General features: G+C 41.8%; 1 protein-coding gene across 3 annotated transcripts in view; it reads right to left on the bottom strand.

Annotated features, from left to right (window-relative positions):
• Positions 1 to 19,962, bottom strand: part of ASXL3 (ASXL transcriptional regulator 3) — a 157,216-nt gene that overhangs the window by 77,821 nt on the left and 59,433 nt on the right. The gene's annotated exons all lie outside the window — the stretch shown is intronic.

The raw sequence follows: 19,962 nt of genomic DNA, 5'->3' as shown, positions 1-19,962 counted from the left end.
ATAAAAACCACATGCCAGTAATGCCACTATTCAGACAAATCAGACAGGAAAATCCATAATATATCAGCTTCCTGTACATGCTAAGAAGGCTGAGCAGAGGTGGATCCCTAGTGGATATTCACAATGAGTTATTAACACGAAATACACCTCGCATAGCGCAACATATATTCATTATATCATTCTAAGAAAGATTAGTGAAAAACCAGCAGCACTCCATGTAGAAATGTCTTTTTCTATAAGGTTTAATTACAGGTTCTAGGAAGAAAATCCAGGGTCAGAGAACCACTAGAGATGCTGCACATATTAGGATTAACCATCAAACAGGATTATGGGAACCATTTCGTTGTCATCCAGTCACCATTAAGCTGTTCCACTTTCATATCCATGTTTTGTTTGCTCCCCTGGGAAAACATAAACCTATAAGCCTTAGTGTCTCTTTCTTTGCTTTGGCATATCTAATGTGTAGAGCAGATTACGTTATCAGAATTGATGTGATGCCTCTAGAATACATGTACATTTGCTTCTCCTTACTAGATAGACTCCTCAGGCAGACAACCTTAAAGGGGTACTCCGCTGCTCAGCGTTTGGAACAAACTGTTCCGAACACTGGAGCCGGTGTTGGGAGCCTGTGACATCATAGCCCTGCCCCCTCATGACACACCACGCCCCCTCATGACACACCACAGCCGTCATGCCCCCTCCCATAGACTTGCATTGAGGGGGCGTGGTGTGTCATGAGGGGGCAGGGCTATGATGTCACAGGCTCCCAACACCGGCTCCAGTGTTCGGAACAGTTTGTTCCAAACGCTGAGCAGCGGAGTACCCCTTTAAGAAGGTAATTTGTCGGAAAATCACTTATGGCTTCAAACAAGTTTTCCTATTTTTTTTTCTTTCTTATACAAGTTCTTCATGTCATTATGGATATTAAAAATTCCTGAAACATTATTATTTTTTTTGCCCAATAATGCTCTTTTGCAATTTCAAGCAGCTTTTAAAAGAAGTTTTCTGGGATTTTATATTTTGCTTATACAGTAGAATAGGCTATAAGAGAATAATGTGTATGCCTTATGCTTACCTGTTTTAGCTGATTTGGCAGGCATCGGTTTTGAACCAAGTTTGTTTCTGTTACAGAGCAAAAATTAATGTGTCATGTTGGCTTTGCTAGACTCTAGCAACCAGGAGCCTAAACAGCGGAGACTCATAAGTGGGTTGCGGTTAGTTCAAACTGTGCAGTTTTGATGCGTTTTCCTATTCAAAGTGGGTTTGTAAGAGAAATATTGCCATGAGGCAACTTCTCCTACATTTACACTTGAGGTGGTTTATGAAGACTTGAAGTCTTTAGGCAATATTTACATGTTGAATCAGGAACTCAGTTGACCGAGAATGGACATCCTCATCTAAAACATTGAGCACTTTAGTTTTTAGAGAAACTTGTGATCACTAGAGATGAGCGAAGTTACAGTGATTTGATTCGTCACAAACTTCTCGGCAGTTGCTGACTTTATCCTGCATAAATTAGTTCAGCTTTCAGGTGCTCCGGTGGGCTGGAGACTCTCTCCCAGGACTGTATCCACCTTTTCCAGCCCACCGGAGCACCTGAAAGCTGAACTCCTTTATGCAGGATAAAGTCAGCAACTGCCGAGCCGAGAAGTTTATGATGAATTGAATCACTGTAACTTCGTTCATCTCTAGTGATCACATGACCAAGTTTCTGTAATAAAACGTCTGAATACAGCCGTGCTGGAATGAAACAGATAGCACCGTAGTACTGATCAGTGTGCATTTTATAGGCAAAAAAAAATACATGGAGTGCTTTAAAGTCCAAGGACTGCCTTGATGACGTCATCAGAGATTCAGAAATAGATGGTGCACTTTGCTCTTATATTACTATATTTAAGAGGTATTCGATTGATACTTCAGTGCCTAAACTGACAATTCAGCTGTGCTCAACTTACCAGAGCATAAAGCATTATAATCTCACATTGGGAAGAGGGTGAGAAACCCCCATCCCAATCTGGGCTGCAGGCCATCCAGTGCCATTACCTCAGCACAAGAACACCACCATGTTACATGGGACTGCGGGGCACACTATAGCATCATCTGCCCTCAGAACTATTTCTTTCTATAACACAGACCATGTGTTATTTACGGTGTCTCATATGACTACTGCACTGGCTTCATCAACTTGTAATATCTGTGGATTTATACAGCAGTTAAATTACATTGACAATGGGCTGCTATATCTATTATTCTTCTGAAATCATCTATTTATTATGCATGTAAAGGAAAGGAGGCAATTCTCATAACATCATTTACTTGATGTTCCCTTTGACAGTCTATGTTTCAATCTGTACACTAACGTGTATTTTCCTAAATAAACAATACAAGTTCTTAAACTTCGAAAAACTGTGACAAAATGGAAAGTGTGATGAACCGTGAACAAAACGGATTTGAGGAAGAAAAAAAAATAATAATCATGGCTAGAATATCTCTGTATAACAAATGCCTGACAGAGCCTATATGGCAGCACAATGAGGTCGGAGGCTGGGTGCCTCCATATTAAGACCCATTTTGTGCTAAAGACGCAGCTAATTTCTTTTTTTTTTTCTTCTCTTCTTAAAAGAGAAAAGTCTCTTATTTAACCATCTACAGAACGATATGAGGACTTTTTTTTCTATCAACCAATTGTGCTTTGCTGTTCTTCATCATTGACTGTACACTACTGATGATGGCTTACAGTCTATGAATTCGGAATGTCCTCATAGGAATGTCGCTCAGGACGTAGACTAGCAGAACACCAGGATGTACATTTACATTTTATGTCCTTAAAGAGTGCCTGTCATCAAACATATTTTCTAAACTATTATATATTCCCTACTACTCCTCCTAACACCCCTCCTGCCCTTAAATTTTTTTTCGAGCTTTAAAAAAGTTCTGTATCATACCTTTCCCCTTGCTCACATTGTATGAGCTCCCGGCAGGAGAAAGTGGGCGTTCCCCAGCAGGCATGATGTCACTGAAGCCTGCGAGAGCTGTGCCTCGCCATGCCCCACATGCACTTCCTGTGTTTGGACTTCTGCAAGTCCAAGTGGAGACCAAACTAACTGTTTGACTTGAGTCAGGGAACAGAACAGAGCCACCTAGTGGCCGTTTTTTTCAATCACATTAAAATCATATAAAGGTTGAGAATTTTAACAGCAAGTAAATAGCAAAGTGTCTTATAATTACATAAGGAACAATATATCTAATGGGGTTAAATGGGCACTGTCAGATACAAAAGCTTTTTAAATTTTGTATATATAATATACTTCATAAGAAAATGTTATTTCCTTTTTGTTGAAATCATGGCTTATAAAATCATGGCTTTGTCCAAGCTGAAGCACAGGCATGGAAAAAAGTCCAGTAAGTGAGGGTGGGCTAGCACTCTGTACTGTCTGATAGGACTCCTCTGTGCTCTCTCCTGTCTGATAGGACTCCTATGTGCTCTCTCCTGTCTGATAGCACTCCTCTGTGCTCTCTCCTGTCTGATAGCACTCCTCTGTGCTCTCTCCTCTCTGATAGCACTCCTCTGTGCTCTCTCCTCTCTGATAGCACTCCTCTGTGCTCTCTCCTCTCTGATAGCACTCCTCTGTGCTCTCTCCTGTCTGATAGCACTCCTCTGTGCTCTCTCCTGTCTGATAGCACTCCTCTGTGCTCTCTCCTGTCTGATAGCACTCCTCTGTGCTCTCACCTGTCTGATAGCACTCCTCTGTGCTCTCGCCTGTCTGATAGGACAGGAGAGAGCACAGAGGAGTCCTATCAGACAGGAGACAGCACAGAGGAGTACTGTCAGAGAGGAGAGAGCACAGAGGAGTGCTAGCCCCACCCTCACTTACTGGACTTTGCCCATGCCTGAGCTTCAGCTTTGACAAAGCCATGATTGATTTTATAAGCAACGATTTCTATAGAAAGGAAATAACATTTTATTATGAAGTATATTAGAAATGTTAATGTTTTACCAAGATGTGCAACATAAAAAAAGTTTTTTAATCTGACAGAGCCCATTTAAGGAGTAACTTTAGTTTATTTTTGTACCTATAAATCAAAAGTACAAGTGATAAGAAACTTTGCAATATATTTTCTTCTAGAAAAATGCCTCTTTCCTCCCTTATCTCCTTTCCTCCTGCCTCTTGCCCCATGATCACTCACTCTCAATACTCTGCCAAAACTTGTCTGCAGGAAAACATGAAGCTGCGCAAAGAGGTCTATGGAGAGGGATGAAGGCGAAGAAGGGAGCAGGAATGGTTGATTTCTGGGAAAAATACTGGAGCATACATCAACTGTTTCCATAAGACCTTATGAGCCTTACTCATTATGAGCCTTCCTGGTCATGTGACCAAAGCGCAAAACTTCTCAGGGTCTGAACTCTCAAAAACTTTTGATATGTCTCTACAATTTACATGTACATATATAACATTGTTTTCTTCACAACAGATACTCTTTAAAGATTTATTTGTTGGTGGGTTGTAAGACAGGTAGTGGACTAGAAACTCATGAGCCATTACTTAGCAACAGCCACCAAAGCTAACATCAGGAACAGCTTGATCACTTGTGGCAGGAAGTCTGTCACCAGGAAAGCAGAGTGTATGACACCTGTAAGATACCTTAAGTAATTAAGTTAAATGGTATCATGTATTCCCTCAGTGTGAAGATCTATTATTCCTAATTAGCACGGCCAAAACAGGATTTAGAAGGAAGGCAAGGGAACTCAGCCAGTACTGCTTTATTTTCATTTGTACAGTGATCCCTCAACTTACAATGGACTCAACATACAATAGTTTCAACATACAATGTTTTTTTCTGGACCATCGTAACTTGAAACCAGACTCAACATACAATGTACAGACAGTCCAGATCTGTGATACGTGTTAATGGCTGGAAGAACCAACCAATCAGAATGGGCATTCACTGGTAAAACCCCTGTATTACTGAGGTGCAAACACTGACTGGCTGTCTCGTAGCGCCCCCCACAATATAGGGAGAAACTACAAGTTCTGTACTACTCTTTACCTTTGCCAGGGTTAGCTGCTCCTTTGGACACCAAGTAAGGGTGGCTCCATTTGGGACACTGTGTGTACTGTATAGGACCCTGAAGAAGCTCCTGTCCTCTACTTAACCCCTTAAGGATGCAGCCCTTTTTCACCTTAAGGACTGAGCCCTTTTTCGCAATTGTGACCACCGTCACTTTACGAATTAATAACGCGAAAACACCTTTACCGAATATTCTGATTCTGAGATTGTATTTTCGTGACATACTCTATTTTGGTGGTAAATTTTCGGCGTTACTTGCATCCTTTTTTGGTGAAAAATCCCCAAATTTCAGCTCTCTACTTGTAAGGAAAATGGATATTCACAATAAATTTTATTTTTCTTCACAAATACAATATGTCCACTTTATGTTGGCATCATAAAATGTACATATTTTTGCTTTTTGAAAAAATTAGAGGGCTTCAAAGTAGAGCAGCAATTTTCAAAAATTTCATGAAAATTGCTAAATCTGAAGGGACAGATGTTACAGAACTACAACTCCCAGCATGCCTGGGCAGTCAAGGCATGCTGAGAGTTGTAGTTTGGCAACATCTGGAGGGCTACCGTTTGGGCACCACTGTAACAGTGGTCTCCAAAATGTGACCCTCCAGATGTTGCAAAACTACAACTCCCAGCATGCCCATGTCTGGGCATGCTGGGAGTTGCAGTTTGGCCTTCCTAGTGGTTGCCACAGTAAAGATCGTTTTACTTTCAATTCCCCCCATCGATTCCCTACCTGAGCAAGTATCCAGCAGGCTCCAGCGAAGATCCCGGGTCCCCAGGCATCTTCTCCTGCAGATACGGCCTCCATCTTCTTCCCAGATCCCCTCGACATCCAGGGGCGGGCAGAACGGGGGGTTGCCATTGGTCAGAACTCCGTTCTGACTAATGGCAGGGGATAGGAGGAGATCGCAGCTCTGCGACCTCACTCCTATCCCTTAGGCTGATCGGGGCTGTTGCTGACAACTCCGATCAGCCCTATTTTCCGGGTGATCGGGTCACCAGAGACCCGATCAGCCCGGAATTGACATGCGATTTTCTCCGATCGCATACATGGGGGGTTTCAGGACCCCCCTGGGTGATGTGCCGGGGTGCCTGCTGAATGATTTCAGCAGGCATACGGCTCCGGTCCCCAACCAGCTAGCGGTGGGGACCGGTTTTCCCACGGGCGTATGGATACCCCCTCGGTCCTTAAAGAGTACCTGTCACCAAACTAAACTTTTAATATATTGTTCCTTATGTAATTATTAGACACTTTGCTATTTGCTTCTGTTAAAATTCTCAACTTTTAGATGTTTTTAATGTGATTGAAAAAACGGCCACTAGGTGACTCTGTTCTGTTCCCTGCCACAAGTCAAACAGTTTGGTCTCCTTCCAGCCAGGCAGGAGACAAAACTCAGGAAGTGAGTGCAGGACATGGTGAGGCACAGCTCTCACAGGCTTCAGTGACATTGCATCTGCTGGGGGAACGCCCACTTTCTCCTGCTGGGAGCTCACACAAAGTGAGCAAAGGGAAAGGTATGATACAGAGCTTTTAAAATCATGGGAAAAAATTTTGAGGGGCGTTAGGGAATATAATCTGAGTTAGTTTAGAAAATATGGTTTGATGACAGGTACTCTTTAAGGACTCAGAATGCAGGGCGTATCCATACGCCCTGTGTCCTGAAGAGGTTCAAGGGGTACTCCCGTGGAAAACTTTTTTTTTTTTTTTTAAATCAACTGGTGCCAGAAAGTTAAACAGATTTGTAAATTACTTCTATTAAAAAAATCTTAATCCTTCCAGTACTTTTTAGGGACTATATACTACAGAGGAAATGCTTTACTTTTTAGATTACTCTGATGTCATGACCGCAGTGCTCTCTGCTGACCTCTGCTGTCCATTTTAGGAACTGTCCAGAGCAGCATATGTTTGCTATGGGGATTTTCTCCTGCTCTGGACAGTTCCAAAAATGGACAGCAGAGAGCACTGTGGTCATGACATCAGAGAAATCTAAAAAGTATAGCATTTCCCATGTAGTATATAGCCCCTAAAAAGTACTGGAAGGATTAAGATTTTTTTAATAGAAGCAATTTACAAATCTGTTTAACTTTCTGGCACCAGTTTATTTTTAAAAAAAAGTTTTCCATGGGCGTACCCCCTTTAAAAAAAATTTCCGAACCAGGGTGCCTCCAGCTGTTGCAAAACTACAACTCCCAGCATGCCCGGACAGCCAACGGCTGTCCGGGCATGCTGGGAGTTGTAGTTTTGCAACAGCTGGAGGCACCCTGGTTGGGAAACACTGACATAGACCGTGATTTACAGCTCTCAGCAGATCTTTCTTACTTTTATATGTAAGAATTTGTTTTATCTGTATTAGTTATCTACTTATTTTTCTTCATTCGTCGCATTTTCCTATTTTTTGGATGACATTTTGGGGCTTTAGAACCAATTACCAGGTTTCCATAGAGTTATGGTTTCAACATACAATGGTCGTCCTGGAACCAATTAATATTGTAACTTGAGGGACCACTGTACTGTATTTAATAATTTTGATTACACTAGTGGCCAAAGTGTTAATTTGTCATGTACCACTATTGGCCAAAATTACAGATGAACTACCAACCGGTTAACCATCTGGTGTTTAAAGAGAAACATGTCAGCCAGATCACAGCGCCCCTACCAGCATGACTGTGTTATTTCCCACAACCCTAATAAAGCTATGTTCAACTTTGCCAATCATACTGGGCCCAGCATAGAACACTTGCTATGTACCCAGTATTGAAGCGGTTTTCTAAAACATGTCAGCGCTGTTACGAAGTTATACTACCCACAGTTAGGGCAGGGAGATCTCGCTGCGGGGTCCCCAGTAAATCCAAAGGACAGCACCCCTAAAAGAAAAGAGCAGCTGTATATGTAAAATCTGCACTACCGATTTTATGTAAAATATGTGATATAGGAACCTTTATGGACAAAAAAATAAATAAAAAATGATACACACACTAACTCAACTATTTAGAACAGTAAACAAAATAAACTAAACTAATCACACCTACTTGGCTCCCCTTGACCTAGAGCACAACACACAAGAAAATACAACTGGACAAAATATCAATAGAAAACAGTAATATATAATGTGGAATCAAACGAATAATTAAATGGGTATTCCAGGCAAAAACAACATATATATCTCAACTGGCTCCGGAAAGTTAAACAGATTTGTAAATTACTTCTATTAAAAAATCTTAATCCTTCCAATAGTTATTAGCTTCTGAAGTTCAGTTGTTTTCTGTGTAACTGCTCTCTGATGACTCATGTCTCGGGAGCTGTGCAGTTCCTATGGGGATATTCTCCCATCATGTACAGCTCCCGGGATGTGACATCATCATAGAGCAGTTAGACAGAAAACTTCAGAAGCTAATAACTATTGGAAGGATTAAGATTTTTTAATAGAAGTAACTTACAAATCCGAATAACTTTCTGGAGCCAGTTGATATATATAAAAAAAGTTTTTGCCTGGAATACCCCTTTAAAAAAATGTTCAAGGGATAAATAAAACCAAACCCAATATGATCAGGGAAACAATCAGTGACCGGTTTTCTTACGGAAAGCCAAATTATAGTGGCCATATACATAAATTGGTTGGCGGGGGGGGATTTACTGAGCTTTTTGTGCATGTCTTCTGGTGCATTTTACACAATTTTTTCAGTCATTGACTTTTAATACAGATTTATATAGCAACTGGGCCAATTTTTCTAGACTATTTACCATGCAGTTAATTTTTTTTTCTTGGTAAAAAGGAGGGGTGCAGATTTACGTGGTGTGGCTTAAAGGGATACAATGGCATTTTTTTTTAAATCAGCTGGTGTTAGAAAGTATAATAGATTTGTAAATTACTCCTATATAAAAATCGTAATCCATCCAGTACTTATCAGCTGCTGTCTGCTCCAGAGGAAGTTGTGTAGTTCTTTTCATTCTGACCACCGTGCTTTCTGCTGACACCTCAGTCCATGTCAGGAACTGTCCAGAGCAGGAGCAAATCCCCATAGCAAACCTATCCTGCTCTGGACAGTTCATGACATGGACAGAGGTGTCAGCAGAGAGCAGTGTGGTCATACTGAAATGAACAACTCAACTTCCTCTGGAGTGTACAGCCGCTGATAAGTACTGGAAGGATTAAGATTTTTATATAGAAGTAATTTACAAATCTGTTTAACTTTCTGGCATCAGTTGATATGAAAAAAAAAATGTCACAAGAATATAAGTGATATCTTGATAAAAAGTAAAAAAAATGTGCGCGCAACTTCACTCAACAGTAAACACCCACATGAAAAAAAAATCTGCAAATTGCTCAAACTTCAGGCAACTATTTTGTGCAAATAAAAATAGCATAAAGGAAGTAGGTGTAAGTAAAAAAAAAAAAAAGGGGTTAAGTTAATTATAAATTCCCCCTAAAGTGTTTGGGGAGTTTGCAAGAGCTGTTCTGTAAGATCTCCACATAATAGAGAGCGAGAGAGAGAATCATATTAGGGCACAATTACTTACAATGAATTACTTCTACTGTGAGAAGCATTTTACATAAAGCGAGGCATTTGGGCAATGTACGGTACAATGTAAGGCATTAATATTTAATGGGATAAAACAGTTTCCATAGCAACTTAGTAACATAGTTTGTAAGGATGGAAAAAAACCAGACGACATGCATCTGTCTAATTCAGCCTATAATCTTGCAGTGTTGGTCCAAAGAAGGGCATAAGCCAATTTTCTCTATTTTAAGGTAAAAAAATCCTTCCAGAATAAATAAATAAATAAAAAAGGCACTGCATGTGCAAAGAGATACAATATGCAATATAATTTACGGTATTTATAAAGATTAATCCAGAGCTGGTCGCAACCAGTGCCAGGAAGCCATGTTGCCAACACCCCCTACACTGGTGGTCTTCAACCTGCGGACCTCCAGATGTTGCAAAACTACAACTCCCAGCATGCCCGGACAGCCGTTGGCTGTCCGGGCATGCTGGGAGTTGTAGTTTTGCAACATCTGGAGGTCCGCAGGTTGGAGACCACTGCCCTACACCAAAGAAAATGGTCTTTTTTTTGGACCATTGTAACTTGAAACCATCCTCAATGCTACATGCAATGCTACAGACAGTCCAGATCTGTGAAACGTGTCAATGGCTGGAAGAACCGACCAATCAGAATGATCAGAATCAGCATTCACTGGTAAATCACCTGTATTACTGAAGCAAATTCACTTACTGGCTGTCTAGTAGCGCCCCCTACAGTACAGGGTGGTACTACATGTTCTGTACTATTTACCTGTACAGGGTTAGCTGATCCTCCGGACACCAGGTAAGGGCGGCTCCATGTTACTTTTTTAGGACAGTGTGTACTGTACAGGACCCTGAAGAAGCTCCTGTCCTCTACATAGACCAGTGATTACAGCTCCCAGACGATCTTTTTTTTACTTATACGTAAAGAACTTATCTGTATGTTATCTACGCATTTTAAATCTATGTCATTTTTGGATGACATTTTGAGGACTTCAGAACCAATTACCAGATTTCCATGGTTTATGGTTTCAACATATACAATGGTCATCCTGGAACCGATTAATATTGTAACTTGAGGGACCACGCTTATATGCATATGTATCATTACATGGATCCAAATGACAGGAATAAAAAAAATCTATATAACACTTACTTTCTGGAAAGATGCAATGCCAATGGTTCCACAGGCACAATACAAGAGAAAAGAAGAGAAAAAAGTTAGTTTTATTTTTGATTACATCAATTATTTTATAGCAATAATATCATTTACAGTACACTGTTATATACATATAGCTGTGAGAAGAGAACATTAGTAGAGGTCTCCTATTGGCTGTTTGCCTTGTTTAGCCTTGATGCCTGTTCACTATTCTTATGTACAACTTTTCTATTGGACAATCATCTTTATGATGTGTTTTGGAACATCCATAAAAGCTTCCCATGTGTAAATGTGCAATGAGATCAGCCATAAAATGCTAAAACCATTATCGCTAACCCCTACATTTACATATATTTACAATATCCACTATATGGAGTAAAGTATTGAGGAATGCCTCACTGGTGTTTTATTTAGTCCTATTGCCACAGTTGGATAAAATACAACACCTGTATAAAGTGGGGGTACACTTTCCTCAAATACAACACCTGTATAAAGTGGGGGTACACTTTCCTCAAATACAACACCTGTATAAAGTGGGGGTACACTTTCCTCAAATACAACACCTGTATAAAGTGGGGGTACACTTTCCTCAAATACAACACCTGTATAAAGTGGGGGTACACTTTCCTCAAATACAACACCTGTATAAAGTGGGGGTACACTTTCCTCAAACACCTGTATAAAGTGGAAGTACACTTTCCTCAAATACAACACCTGTATAAAGTGGGGGTACACTTTCCTCAAACACCTGTATAAAGTGGAAGTACACTTTCCTCAAATACAACACCTGTATAAAGTGGGGGTACACTTTCCTCAAATACAACACCTGTATAAAGTGGGGGTACACTTTCCTCAAGTCTGGGCTTGATTATCACCAATAAATGGGTGTATATAAAATATATGTAAAAAATGATGTAAATCCAGTGAATTCATTTAAAACTATTTATAATTACAATGATATTGCTTGTGGTGTCCTGTGTAGGGCCCTTACATCGGACACGCCACAATAAGCAAGGTGTTGAATGTATAAAATATTCATACAATGAAATAAAATAGACATATATTCAGGGTAAAAAGTGCTGGTATCCCAGTGTGGCAAATAGTCTGTAGCACTTATAGGTGTATGCACGGAGATTGTGCCTTGTGTGGCTGATTACAAATATCTTATAGTCTGAGTAGCGATGTCTCTGCATAGCTCGTATCTGGTCAGGATACTGCATGCGGCAGCACGTTGGTAAGGGGTTAAAATCAATGCGCTCTGTGGCACTGGGGTTTCCATGTGTGTATCTCACTCTACCCTGGCAGCACAGGAATAGAGATTGGTGAGTGGGATATAGATAGTCTCTTAATTGTAATCCTTTGGGTGCATGAGGCTGCGTTCTGCAGCACTGGAGGCCCCTCAAATGTGGACCACTCTACCCCAGCGGCACAGGGAAAGTTTTGAGCGGATTTGGGGATTTGGCACACTGTGCCTCTTACCAGCAATGTCCTGGAGCCTGGTTGCCGGAAAAAGGTTTTCGCCGGGGAGACGTCCGCTGGCAGGCGGGATGTGTACAACCCAGGAAGCTTGATCCGGTGCATTTCTTGCGATCCGGTGAATGATTGTAAAGATCATCGGGTTTGCCAATACTGGGGTAGAGGTGATAGAGGCTAGACATGTTTTGAAGTACTCATCTACCTCTTTTTCACTAGCATCTACCTTGGAAGAGGTAGATGAGTACCTCGAAACATGTCTAGCCTCTATCACCTGTACCCCAGTATTGGCAAACCCGACAATCTTTACCATCATCACTGGATCACAAGAAATTCCCCGGAGCACACTTCCGGGGTTGTACATATCCCGCCTGCCAGCGGACGTCTCCCCGGCGAAAACTTTTTTCCGGCAACCAGTTTCTAGGACATTGCTGGGTTCAATAAAAGTTTATTAAAGGGGTACTTCGTTGCTCATTTGTTTGGAACAAACTTTTCCAAACGCTGGAGCTGGCTATGGAAGCTCGTGACGTCATAGCCCTGCCCACCCATGATGTCACGCCCCCCCCACTCAATGCAAGTGTATGGGAAGGGGCTATGACATCACGAGCTCCTGGGGCCGGCTCCAGCGTTCGGAACAGTTTGTTCCAAACGCTGATCCAAACCTCCACAGTAGGGATGTCCTGATACCGATACTAGTATCGGTATCGGGGCCGATACTAGCCATTTACATGGTATTGGGGACTCTTTTAATGTCCCCGATACCATGTCCGATACCTGCTGCCTCTCTGCTGCCCTGTTCTCCGGTCCTCCCGTCCGCTTCATAGTGTTCCATGGAGGAGCATGTGACACAAACGTCACTCCTCCTCTGCGCCCAGCGTAACGCTACGGAGGAAGCGGAGTGACGTATAGGTCACATGCTCCTCCATAGGACGCCATGATGCGGACAGGGAGGACTGAAGAACGGGGCAGTGGAGCGGTAGCACCAGACGGAGGACAGCCGCAGGTGAGCTGTGTGCTGCTGCTAATGTCTACAGGGGGGCTTGCTGTCTAAAGGGGGGCCCTGCTGCGGCTGTCTAAAGGGGAGCCCTGCTGCGGCTGTCTAAAGGGGATCCCTGCTGCGGCTGTCTAAATGGGGGGCCCTGCTGTTCTCTAAACGGGGGGCCCTGCTATTCTATAAACGGGGGGCCGCTGTCTACAGGGGGGGGGCCTGCAGTCTACAGGGGGGGCTGCTGCTAATGTCTGCAAGGGGAATACTACCTACTATTAAAGGCAATCTTACTGCAGAGTCACCTGCACTAACTTGAATTTATTTGTAGATTGTGCAGGTGACCCGGTTTCTACAGCTGCTCACCATGTGATCATAGGTCTAGCCGCCAATGCAAATTCCCTGTTCTGTCCAATGGAGAAGAGAGAAATCTTGGCTCATACTACAGTAGCCACCTCCATTGTACACAACAAGGACCCACATATCATACGGTAAACAGCGCCAGAGACCGGGTCACCCTGCTGTCAGATTCCCTTTAAAATATAAGTACTCGTACTTGGTATCGGCGAGTACTAGAATTAAAGTATCGGTACTCTGTCTTAAAAAAATGGTATCGTGACATCCCTACTCCACAGCATGAAGAAATCTTCTTTAAACTACATGTACTAAGAGGATGCAACCTTGCAAGAATCACATCAAAAATAAAACAGAGTAGCATGAGTGAAGGCAGGTTCAAACACAGATAATGGCATTCAGAAAAATAAATATATGATTTTAATAACCCATCAATACCACAACAGGACCCAGGGAAAGGTAGCTACTCTAGATCACAAAGGTCTTAAAATTATTCCAAACAACACTGGACTGCACCCATGTTTGTAAAGCAGGGGTTTCTCTGAATTACAGCCAGACAGACCATACAGCATAAAGATAAATAGCAATTAGAATTGGTAGAACGGAGCTCTGCGATCTTCTGCAAGGGGTCCAACGCCTTAACCCACATTGGTAAAGGTTGGTTGTCAACTCCCAAAGCCTAGGGATGACATGTCTGCAGGCTATAAGAAAATGATTCGGGAAACTTTGCTTCATATGATCTATAGTTACTTTATTGATACATCATATAACAAACACGTAAAATGCACATCCTGGAAGAAGCCAAACGTCAGGTGGTGAAGGCCCCATATCTTACTATTTCTTTAAACCACTTGGTAATTATTATTTTGGCACTTTATGCTGGTTACCTTTTTGTCTATTAAATTTATTTATATCAGATGTTTGACTGCACTTGCATATATGTATCTGTCTATCACTATGTAATATCCTATGATGTGAGGCCCTCAACTTTCTCTAATTTCTTGCTGGTTATCGCCTCACATCCCTGTTTTTCTTGAAGTGCTTGTTCATGATTTTACATGTTTTTATATGATATATCAATAAAGTAATGTTTGATTCCCTATACTTTTTTTCTCTTGTGTATAAATATAGTTCCTGCGTGGGATCTGTTATTCATGAGCGGAATTGTGTTGGTTTATATGATCTATAGAGCCAGGTAAGATAGTAAGCAGAGTCGTATAGTAAGCAGAGTCATTGCAAGTGTGAGATATTAGCAGCACATAGGTGATTATATAGGGCAAAGACCTTTCACCAGAGACTAGACACCCCTGTACACCCCTCCACAAATAAATCCTGGAGCCAGGGGAAGCAATGCAATGCCAACAAACTGAGTAAAGCTTGTGGAGCTTCACTGGAGTATGGGACAATTGTGACAGTATTTCATAATGTGAATTCGGTTAGAAGAAAACAGACATGTCGCACATCTACAATCTTGTATAATGATCTGACTGCTTCTCAGCATAATATCAAAAACTAACAGGTTGTTAGTATACATTTTTGATCAAAAAGTACAAGCCCACTCGCCACGTCAAGGCCACCTATTTAGAGTGGGTCCCTAACGTCCTTAGCATAAAATGGCGTAGCACCGGGGCGGCGACCACCACAGCCGCGACACCAGTGCCCACGGGGGGGAACGACCCACTGGCAGAGCGGCCCCACTGCCACTCAAACCAGTCCATGGGTCGCACCTCCCCACAGACACGGCGCCACGGCAGCAACAGACGTCGCACAGCACCACACCAGTGTGAACAAGGTGTAATAGCTCACTTACCATGCTCTCCCAGTCAGACTGGGAGGCTGCTAGGAAAGAAATGGCTCATAACGGAGTTCCTGGATCTTACAGGACACAGAGCTTATGAAAGGGTTAGGCCACTGGTCTGTTGGCTGATAACTTCCAGTCAATTGCATTAATGCTGCTTAACTGTGCCGAACAAAACACTGGATATTCCTGCCTATACCTGTGCAGTACCTTACTACTATAGTTACTCCCCTCACTTACTGCAGCAGACTCTTGACATATTAAGATTTTTTAATAGAAGTAATTTACAAATCTTTACAAATGATTAACTTTCTGGAGCCAGTTGATATAAAAAAAAGAAGAAAAAAAAAAAGATTTTCCTGGAATACCCCTTTAAATGTCCTGTGACACGAGACATGTACGTTATATAAAATTATGTGCAAAGTATCTATGCAAAGAAAACCACAGCAATTGCTTCACTTTATTCAGAAGATTAGCATAACGCTGCTTTTATTCCAGCTGTTAGCCGTTGAGAAAGGCTTATGTGAAAGCTGGAACGTATACTGCTTCATCGACTGAAAGTTAGGCAAATATCAGGATTTTCTTTGCATAGAAGCGACTGGTTCTCCTGTTGCAGCGCGCCATTAACCAGAGAGCCAACTGGTGACTTTAGACTAGGGATCGACAGATATCGATTTTTTAGGGGCGATACCGATAATCTGTCACCTTTCAGGCCGATAGCCCATAACTTATACAGATATTCCGGCATAAGGTATCGGCTATTTCACCCCCCCCCCCCGACGGGGCAGAAGCCGTTGCAGATCAATGATTCAAAGCGGGCCAGAGACCGCTGCCGCCCGCTTCTCTCCCCCTGCCTGTCCTGGGGTCCTGAGTCTAACCACCACAGTTGCCACATCGCCTCCCCCCCCCCCATCCTCTGCCCACATACCACCGCCACCCCCACCCCCCATCCTCTGCCCACATACCGCCGCCGCCCCATCGCCTCCCCCCATCCCCAGTGTTATAATTACCTGTTCCTGGGGTCCGCGATACTTCTGGCTCCATCGGCATCCTGCGCTGTCACTGTGCGCACTGACGGTGACGTCGCTCATCATTCTGCAGCGCACAGCAACAGCGCAGGAGCCAGAAGTATGGCGGACCCCGGTAACAGGTAATTATAACACCGGGGATGGGGGGAGGCGATGGGGCGGCGATGGGGCAGCGGCGGTATGTGGCCAGAGGATGGGGGGAGGCAATGGGGCAATGGCGGCGGTATGTGGTCTTTGGCAGGGGGCGGGGCATTATCGGCAAGGTAATACCGGTACCGATAATGTCCAAAATCGTGATTATCGGCCGATAATAATCGGCCAAACCGATAATCGGTCGATCCCTACTTTAGACTATATAATATTATCCGTACACTACACCTTTAGTTAAACCAAAATGCAGAGATATGAGGTTCTCTTTGGTGAGGTCCCCTACCTAGCCTAATGCCTGTCCAGATATTGAGGAGGGGGAGACAACAGGCTGAAACTAACTGTCTGGGGACAAAAAGAGGAAATACCTTTAATATCACTTTGTATAGAAAACAAGGTTTAACCCCTAAAGGAACCAGCATTTTTCCATTTTCGTTTTTTCCTCCTTACCATTAAAAAATCATAACTCTTTCAATTTTGCACCTAAAAATCCATACGATGGCTTATTTTTTGTGCCACCAATTCTACTTTGTAATGATGTCAGTCATTTTACCCATAAATCTACGGCAAAACGGGAAAAAAAGACAAAATTGAAAGGAAAAAAAACAAAAAAAAAAATACACCATTTTGTAAATTTGGGGGGCTTCCGTTTCTACACAGTACATTTTTCGGTAAAAATGACACCTTATCTTTATTCTGTAGGTCCATACGATTAAAATGATACCCTACTTATGTAGGTTTGATTTTTTTGTACTTCTGGAAAAAGTCATAACTACATGCAGGAAAATATATACGTTTAAAATTGTCATCTTCTGACCCCTATAACTTTTTTATATATCTATATCAACTGCTAATATGTACATCTGTCTATGAATCCTTTTAAGGCTGGGTTCACACTATGATTTTCAAATACGGTAACCGTATACGGTTTTCCACAAAAAAACGTATACGACAGTATCCGAAACCGTATGCATAGAGAATGCATTGTAAACCGTATTCCAAATGTTGTGTATGGTTGCATCCGTTTTGCCTCGGATACGGTTTTGCCAATTTTTCAACCGTAGGCAAAAACGCTGTCGACCACGTTTTTGCCTCCGGTTGGAAAACCGTATGCGAACCTTATGCGGTTCTTTTAACATTGTTGTCTATGAGAACCGTACACAGAATTTCAGAATACGGTTGCCCACGGTTTTTCTAATCCGTTTTTGGAGTTGACACATGCGCAGAAGGAATTTCAATAGAACAATAGTAACTTTATTAAATTGCTTGTAAACTAATTCCAACAAAATAGCAAAACCGTTGGCAAAAACGGATGCAAACGGATAGAACCGTACATACGTTTTGGAACCGTATACGGGGAAAAAATGTATTTGGAGTCATACGGTTGCATACGGTTTTTGCCATACGTTTTTTAGCGGAAAACCATACACGGTTGAAAATCGATTTGAAAATCGTAGTGTGAACCCAGCCTAACTTTGAGGATACAGGGAATGTGTGTGCCATAACATAACATATTGGGGAAAGCCCTGTCGATCTGCTGTGGTTGTGTAGCCAAGCATAGTCATTAAAGGGGTACTCCCGTGGAAACCCCTTTTTTTTTTTTTATCAACTGGTGCCAGATTTGTAAATTACTTCTATTAAAAAATCTTAATCTTTCCAGTACTTTTTAGGGTCTGTATACTACAGAGGAAATGTTTTTCTTTTTGGAACACAGTGCTCTCTGCTGACATCACGAGAACAGTGCTCTCTGCTGACACCTCTGTCCATTTTAGGAACTGTCCAAAGCAGCATATGTTTGCTATGGGGATTTTCTCCTAATCTGGACAGTTCTTAAAATGGACAGAGATGTCAGCAGAGAGCACTGTACTCGTGATGTCAGCAGAGAGCTCTGCCTCTGTATTTCCTCTGTATTCAGCAGCTAATAAGTACTGGAAGGATTAAGATTTTTTATAGAGGTAATTTAGGTTATTTTTTTTTATATTACTGTGGTAGAATATAAAGTAGCATTCACCAGGTTCTTAGCAAAACTATATTTTTTAGTGCAGTGTCATATAAAAACAGGGCAGCCAAGTTTTGCTATCGACCTGGTGAGTGCCGCTTTATGTTCTACAATCAGTATTGTTGGATTCTATAAACACTATTGTTTCTGAGCTAAGCACAGCTGAGGGCTTTGTTTATGCACGTTGCGGAAGCCTAATAATAGTAAATGCACGCATCAAACTCTGCTGTGACGAATGATGTTTTTTTTAAAGGGGTACTCTCTGATGGAAACTTTTTTTTTTTTTTTTTAACCCCTTCATGACCCAGCCCATTTTCACCTTCAGGACCTGGGCATTTTTTGAAAATCTGACCACTGTCACTTTGAACTTTAATAACTTTGGAATGCTTTTACTTATCATTCTGATTTCGAGATTATTTTTTCGTGACATATTCTACTTTATGTTATTGGTAAAATTTCACTGATATTTGCATCCTTTCTTGGTAAAAAAAAAAATCAAAAAATTTCATTTTACATATTGATTCACATATACAATATGTCTACTTTGTGTTTGCATAAAAAAATTGACAAGTTTTTACTTTTGGAAGACATCAGAGGGCTTCAAATTTCCGCAGCAATTTTCCAATTTTTCTCAAGATTTTCAAAATCGTACTTTTTCAGGGCCCAGTTAAGGTTGGAAGTGGATTTTAAGGGTCTTCATATTAGAAATACCCCATAAATGACCCCATTATAAAAACTGCACCCCCCAAAGTATTCAAAATGACATTCAGTAAGTGTTTTAACCCTTTAGGTGTTTCACAGGAATAGCAGCAAAGTGAAGGAGAAAATTCTAAATCTTAATTTTTTACACTCACATGTTCTTGTAGACCCAATTTTTGAATTTTTACAAGGGGTAAAAGGAGAGAAATCACCCTAAAATTTGTAACCCAATTTCTCTCGAGTAAGGAAATACCTCATATGTGTATGTAAATTGTTCGGCGAGCGCAGTAGAGGGCTCAGAAGGGAAGGAGCGACAATGAGATTTTGGAGAGTGAGTTTTTCTGAAAGGGTTTTTGGGGGGCATGTCCCATTTAGGAAGCCCCTATGGTGCCAGAACAGTGGACCCCCCACATGTGACCCCATTTTGGAAACTATACCCCTCATGGAATTTAATAAGGGGTGCAGTGAGCATTTACACCCCACTGGCGTTTGACAGATATTTGAAACAGTGGACTGTGCAAATGAAAAATCTCATTTTTCATTTTCACGGACCACTGTTCCAAAAATCTGTCATACGCCAGTGGGGTGTAAATTCTCACTGCACCCCTTATTACATTCCGTGAGGGGTGTAGTTTCCAAAATGGGGTCACATATGGATATTTATTGTTTTGCGTTTGTCAGAACTGCTGTAACAATCAGCCACCCCTGTGCAAATCACCTCAAATG

This window comes from Hyla sarda, chromosome 5 (assembly GCF_029499605.1).
Source record: "Hyla sarda isolate aHylSar1 chromosome 5, aHylSar1.hap1, whole genome shotgun sequence".
NCBI classification, from domain to species: Eukaryota; Metazoa; Chordata; class Amphibia; order Anura; family Hylidae; genus Hyla; species Hyla sarda.
The sequence above is the reverse complement of the archived record's forward strand: the minus strand, read 5'-3'. Positions and strand labels throughout refer to the sequence as shown.